The 6,889-nt window shown below is 37.4% G+C and overlaps 1 long non-coding RNA gene across 1 annotated transcript; it reads right to left on the bottom strand.

The window, feature by feature from the left end:
* Nucleotides 1–1,072: 1,072 nt before the first annotated feature.
* On the bottom strand, nt 1,073–5,005 carry LOC127466639 (uncharacterized). Its single transcript, XR_007902809.1, has 3 exons — nt 4,967–5,005; nt 4,005–4,111; nt 1,073–1,303 (listed from the first exon to the last, which is right to left on the bottom strand). It is a non-coding gene; the product is annotated as an uncharacterized LOC127466639 (long non-coding RNA).
* Nucleotides 5,006–6,889: the final 1,884 nt, after the last annotated feature.

Below are 6,889 nucleotides of genomic sequence, written 5' to 3'. Positions count from 1 at the left end.
TACATAAATGCAGATCAACCTGTGATTTATTTATACATAGACTCTGCATTACCTGGTAGGGTTTTTTTCAGTGTCCTGAATAGAGAGGAAAACAGGTGACATAAAAAAGAAATCTTTTGTTCAGTACATATAAAAATAAATCCGGATACCAAATAAAAACTGAAATTGCAAGCACCAGGAAGAGTCTGGCTCCATCCTCTTAACATCCTTTCTTCAAATACTTACAGATATTGATGAGATCTGCTCTCAGATGCCTCTTCTTGAGGCTGAACAGGCCCGGCTCCCTCAGCCTGTCCTTATAAGAAAGATGCTCCAGTCCCTTAATCATCTTTATTACCCTTCACTGGACCTGCTCTAGGAGCTCTTATACTAAGGAGCCCAGAACTGGCACAGCACTCCAGATTTGTCTCATTATGGCTGAGGAGAGATGCAGGATCACCTCCCTCGACCCGCTGACAATGCTGTTCCTAATGCACCCAAGGATACCATTGGCCTTCTTGGCCACAAGGGCACACTGCTGGATCATGGACAGCTTGTCATCCACCAGGACCCCCGGGTCCTTCTCCACAGAGCTGCTTTCCAACAAGTTGGCCCCTAGACTGTACTGGTGTATGGGATTATTCTTCCCCAGGTGGAGGACCCTGCATTTGCCTTTGTTGAATATCAGGTGGTTCTTCTCTGCCCACCTCTCCAACCTGTTGAGGCCCTTCTGAAGGGCTGCACAGCACTCTGGGGTATCAGCCACTCCTCCCAGCTTTGTGTCATCAGCAAACTTGTTGAGGAGGCAGCTACCCCTTCATCAAAGTCATTGATAAGTTAAACAATACTGGGCCTGGTACTGAACTTTGGGGGACAGGCCTCCAACTGTATATATTGCTGGGTTTCACCACTGGCTGATAATTTTATTCTTATTGAAATCCACCAACTATCAACATCAAATTAGTTGACAAAATATATATCAAATTACATACATTCTGATAAACACAAAAATAATCACTTTTTTACATACAGTACTTTGGATATATGCCACAGTCACTGACTTTCCTCAGTATATCTGATCAATTTAAGCTATATTTCTGCTGGAAGATAACATTGTTTCAATAAATTGCAGTGTATGAGTGCTATTACTGTAATGTACATTATGGGTTAATATTCTAAACATTTTTATGCATAAAAGATGTAAACTTCTTTTGGTACTAGACGCCACTACAAATTTCACAGTAATAAAAAGCCATACTTCAGTTTTTCCCAAATATGCTTCTGGATTTCAACATCAGATGGCAAAAATTCAGGTAACAGCAATCTGTGAAGAAATACAAGGTCCTTAAGTTAACAGTACAAAGAAGAACATAAAAGTAATTTTGTACCATATTGTAAAGAAAAAGACTATTCTTCTATAACACCAGGGAAGGACATAAAGAATATTCACCATGGCAAAACCACATGAAAAGTTAGAACTGAAAATCAATATATTCTCAGCATTTATTCTTATGGCCTGATCTCTATTAAACAATCCACTTTATAGATAAAAACAACCTTACATACTTTACACAAGTTTCAGTTCAACACTAGTATTTGCACAGGACTGCTTTTTCTATCCAGCTGGCAGCTTTGCCCAGGTGCTTATTCACAGTAATTCAGCACAATTAGGGCAAATTATCTCACTTTCAGTATATGAGTAACTGCTAGCTGCAATCACCCTTTGCCGGTCACAAATTCATGGAAACTTTTTGTCCTGTTGTAGTCTGGCAGTGAATTCAGCTACTGTGTTTATAATAAAAAAGAATTAATCTGTGCTGGAATGTACGTATTTTCTTTGCAACCTACTTGAAAAGAATAGATCAATATTAACAACATTCATACACCTCTCATCACATCAAGTTCTTTCCATAGGATATTATATATATTATGCCTCATTTTCCTTAATTCTGTGTGTGACTAAAATGGAGGTTTAAGGATTCAGTATTATGTAAAAAATTCATTATTTGCATTTTTATGTTTATTTACTTGGATGAGAATTTACAAGGAAGAAAAAAGTTAAACAGGGCTTCAGATAACTGCACTCAAAAAAAATATTATGTATGTTAAAAAACAAACAAAACACCCAGTCTGTTGCCTTTGAAGATTTCATTTTTTTTCTTCCAGTCTAGCAAATTAAAAATTTGCACTAGTTTTGTCATGAAGATTAAAGCCTTGGATGTTACAAGAACAAGGGATTTCTAGTAGAAAATAATTTTTTTTCCCCACAAAATGAGAAGAGAGATTCATTATGTTTTGTTTTCATAGCTGTGGCTGGGATGACAAAAAATTTAGGTCTTCCTAAGTGAGACTACACTTTGAGTAAAATAAACATACATATGGATGGCAATATTGGAGCACTGAAAATATGATATAATAGGAAAACTCAATAGCAAATTATTTGGTAGAAATTTGAAAGCACAGTTGAGAGCAGAAGGAAATATAATAAATGGACTTTAGCATAATCTTTCTGACTCAATATAAATGTATGTCTACCTGAAATTAATAAATTATATGACAAGCACAGGGTTGGGTTTCATGGAAAAGGAGGCTCACTCTTGCTTCAAACATAGTCTGCAATGTCAAAAAAATAGCTTTAAAATATCCACATCCAGAAAAAGTATCAAATGAGTCATCTACTGGATAAAAATATATGTGGGAAAAAAACCCCAGAGGATCCTTCCTTTTCAACAGCTATGTATTGTGAAGAAAGGCTACCAGAGAACTCAAAATCAGAAGATCAGGACCAAAATCTGAGTCAAGTAAAGCAACCTAGAGTTAGACATTAAGGTTTTGCAGAGGGATGGTATTTTAAATCTACCTACACTTAATTCCATTGCATTTTATTTGATTAGCCAAGGCAGTTCTTCTTCGGCATCATGCTTCTAGAGTTGCTATTATAAGAATTTTGTGGGAAACCTACCCACATACCAATGTGTATTGTGTTCCCCTCTTGGGCAAAAAATCTAGATGAATATCTTAGTACCATAAATGTTGTCTAGCCATCAATAGTTATTAAATGCAATAACACTTATAACATTTACCTTTCTTCCACATTGTATTGTTTAAAAAAAACAGTTGCCTGGATATTGTCAAGAAGACTAGTGCCTTGTTCTGAAAAGTCTCTTTTAGATGTGACAGCATATCTTCCCATAATTTGTAAGTAGCCTGAACTCAGACTACCTTCTAAAATACTTAATGAAAAATATGCATTCTGTGGTATGGACACAGGGAGAAGCATCAAGGAGAATAGACAGCTTTGACTCACTCCTTTCATAGATGCACAGTGTATGTCTTTGCTACTTAATCAAATGAACTCAATCATATTCTTACACTGAAGCCAACTTGCACTGAAGCCAACCAGCACAGCAAAAATCATGCTATTAAACTCTGTTCTCATCTAAAATGGAACAGATGCATTGAAACCACTTAATCAAAATAGCCCCACGCTAACAGACAAGCAAAACTCATAACTGGTGGATTAGTGACCAACACTAGACAAAAGCATTCCAAACACTACTAATTTAGCAACAAACCTGACACAGCTCAGCTTCCCAGGATCATTCCCTGGTACTACTTAGCTTTTCTGTGCTGAGAGTACATGGTATTGAGAAATTCAATAAGAAGTCCTATTACTGTAAACAAATCGATCCCTTATTTCTAACAGGAACTCATCTAAGGATAATGTTCAGCAAAACTAGCACCTATGCAGGTGAAGAGTTTTTAATGTGAAATGGAAATAGAACTCTGCAATTGGCATGAAGATTTAATGGATTGTTAGAACAACAGGAAAACAATTAGAAGAGACACATAGTAAGTTGAGTGCCCTCATCTCCTTACCTTATAATTGCTGCCACAGTAATTTCATCCCCAACTGAGAAGTATATACAGTGCAGAATTGTCTATAGTTACCATATTGAATAGCACAAATAAAAGAAGTGAGGGTTTCCACCTTGTGGAAGAAGTGGGGTTTCAAGCTTATGTACCTTATGTTCATACTGGCCATGATTACTTTTACAAGAAGGATAAGCAGTCTTTTCATGACAAACTTGATTTCTAGTGCAGGTGTGCTGGCATCATTCCCGGTATTGTTCTAGAAAGAGAAAACAATACAAGTCTCAGCTGCATTGTCCATACAGGTTCCCCCTTGGAGACTCAACTGGTTTAACTAAGTTCCTTTTTCCTTTCAGAACATCTCTGTTCTGTCTCTTTAAATGCAGTCAAGCACAATAATAAAGGTCTCTTTGTTCTGTGAAGGTTAGTTTGAAACAGGTTAAAACAAATACCAGGTTCAGTAAATATGCTATAATAGGGTCATGGGAGTCTACTGGTCTCAGTGACTGATATGTCTTTGATTCCTGTATTGTGGTTTTGACTTCATGTTCTGTTGGGGCTTTTTAAAACATTATATTAACATTAAAATGCGGTCTTCTGACTTCTGCAACAGGATTTATACTGGAAGTTTATAGGCTAAGAGACAACATTAGATGATAGATCTAGAAACATACTTCCTGAAGATTTTTAAAACAAAGGGCTCTGAACTCATGGTGAGTTATGTGCCTTCATTTGCAGATTGTTTTAACTGTTGAAATGAAGACATAAGTAAATCGACAAATCAGGGTTTCAGTATTTTTACTTTTAAAGAAGAAATCTTTGGAAATCTTACTTCTGGTGTCAAATGTGAATATCTCATCCAAGTGTAATTTGAAAACTTGTGATGAATAATCATTGACAGTATATATCAAGATTGCCATTCAGCAAATCAGAAGAAAAAATATGATGGTTAGTTGCCTTTAGTTTTTATAAGAGTACTGTTTCTAATCTGTTAATAAATAAAGAAAAAGAGTATGACTTTACCACAAATCTAGACTTTTGCCCTTTCAGTATTTTAGAAAGCAGATAATTAGGATACTTTAAGGCACTGAATTCGATTATCTGTCATAAATACCTGCAGCATGGAGGCACAGACTCAGCCACTCACAGTGCAAGCAACAGAATCAAATTTATTAAGAACAACAAGGGCTTATATTTGCAGTTCAAACCATAACACGTCATAACGTGGCCTTCTCAACCAATCACATTCGAGCACTCCATTGAGCATGTGCAATAGAGTACCAGGGGACTACAAGTCCCAGAATGCCTTTCAGCACTTTTCCTGTAACATAAACCGCTACAAATACCCATGGCGTTCAGTTCAGATACGTGGTCCATATGTCAGAGACCGGATTTGTATCTCACCAGTCTAATAAATCATGTTGTCTGGGGGCGATGGGAGAGGAAAGGGCTAGGCCTAAGCCTGTAGCCCACATGGCTGCACCCACACAGAGCACATGGCAGGGAAAGCAATGTGGCTGGGCTGTCAGTAAGGTCCGCCCGGTGACCCAACCACACCACACTCCCTGGAGCCTCTAATTGTCTCTGGAACCCCTTGCTTTGACTAGGGGGACAGTGAGTGGCAGTGAACCAAAAGTCCCACCTAGAGGGAGTGTCCACAACAGCCAGAGTCTATAAATGGACATGCACATGGTCTCCATCTTCCCTTGGCCTCTGCCCTCCTGACCTGTCAACATGTGACCTCCAGAGTGGTTAATATGTCTCTCTCCTCTCTTTCTCTCTTTATTCTTTCTTCTCTTAATCTCTCTTTCCTTTACCTTGTGGGCAACACAAACACCTCTTGTCTGTATTTCACTGAAGTTTGGATTAGTGCTTGCCTAGTCACTTGCTATTAAGTGCAATACTTTTGTGCCTTGGGTTCTTTGTACTGGCTGTTATAGCGAAATGCTTTTCCTTGGTTTGCATGTTATCTCTGTAAAGCCTTTTTTGCCAAAGCACGTATTTGCTTACCAAATTAAAAGAAATCTCTTAGAGAAAAACGTGTAGTTTTTCTCCGGACGTGAGCTCAAGGTATCAAAGAATCTAAGACTTTGTACGGGTTCATGTGGGTGAAATCTCTTGAAGTCTAAAACTAAATTGTACAGCCAGTAAAAGTGTGGAGCTTCTGGACGAGGATGTAACGCCATAAAATGAGTGCCCATTGCAGGATGACACTTGTCAGATGACTTTCATGAAATATTCATTTCAGTTAACAAAGAGGGATCACTAAGTTATAAGTAGAAATCTAAATAAAATATGCATAAAACTGAGATAAATCCAGTCTATTTGTTTTATTACCCTTCAGAGATGAGAGGATTCCAAGGACAGTCTTTCTAGGTGCAAGGATCTTGGAAGTTGCTATGGTGACAGTAATCATCAACAAGGTAAACTCAGAAGCTCATGATATAGTCCTGAATTCCTCGCAAGAGTGTTGTCTTTCTGCCCCATGTCTCTGAAAGTCAGCCTGATCTATATTATGGCAATGTTTCTAACCATATGTGTTCTTTTAACTCAAAAACAACTCAGACAGTACAGTTCTTTTCAGACAGCATGTGGTCTCTAAATAAATAAGTACTTTCTAGTTTTCTTTACAGTTCAGAATGAAGTGTGAACCTTCTCAAGATTCCTTAGTATTCCCTATGGTTTTGATAGCTGGTAGAGAAACTACCTATTACAAAGAGCACCAAATTAGCAGCCTTCAGTTTTATTTTTACTTTAGTTAACACATCTTGCAGCGTATCAATTTTGCAGTTTCTTTTGATTTCTCATTCAAGGATCTGGGTGTTTTAGTTTTAGTAACATCTAATCTAGCACTAATAATAGTATCCAATTTTGAAATATACTGATGTAGACAATATTTATGAAATACAATACTGTGTTGCCATTTTTGTAGCCACCTGCCCAGTCTTTATTTCACTAAATGATTAATCACACTAAATGATTAACTCACAGTGAATAAGGGTGCCAATTTACACTGTTTCAGCTACTCCATAGTAAT

Source organism: Manacus candei, unplaced genomic scaffold (genome assembly GCF_025592945.1).
Source record: "Manacus candei isolate 608988 ecotype Guabito, Panama unplaced genomic scaffold, ASM2559294v1 h1tg000011l, whole genome shotgun sequence".
NCBI classification, from domain to species: Eukaryota; Metazoa; Chordata; class Aves; order Passeriformes; family Pipridae; genus Manacus; species Manacus candei.
Note: the sequence above shows the minus strand (reverse complement) of the source record. Positions and strands in the feature narration are given on the sequence as shown.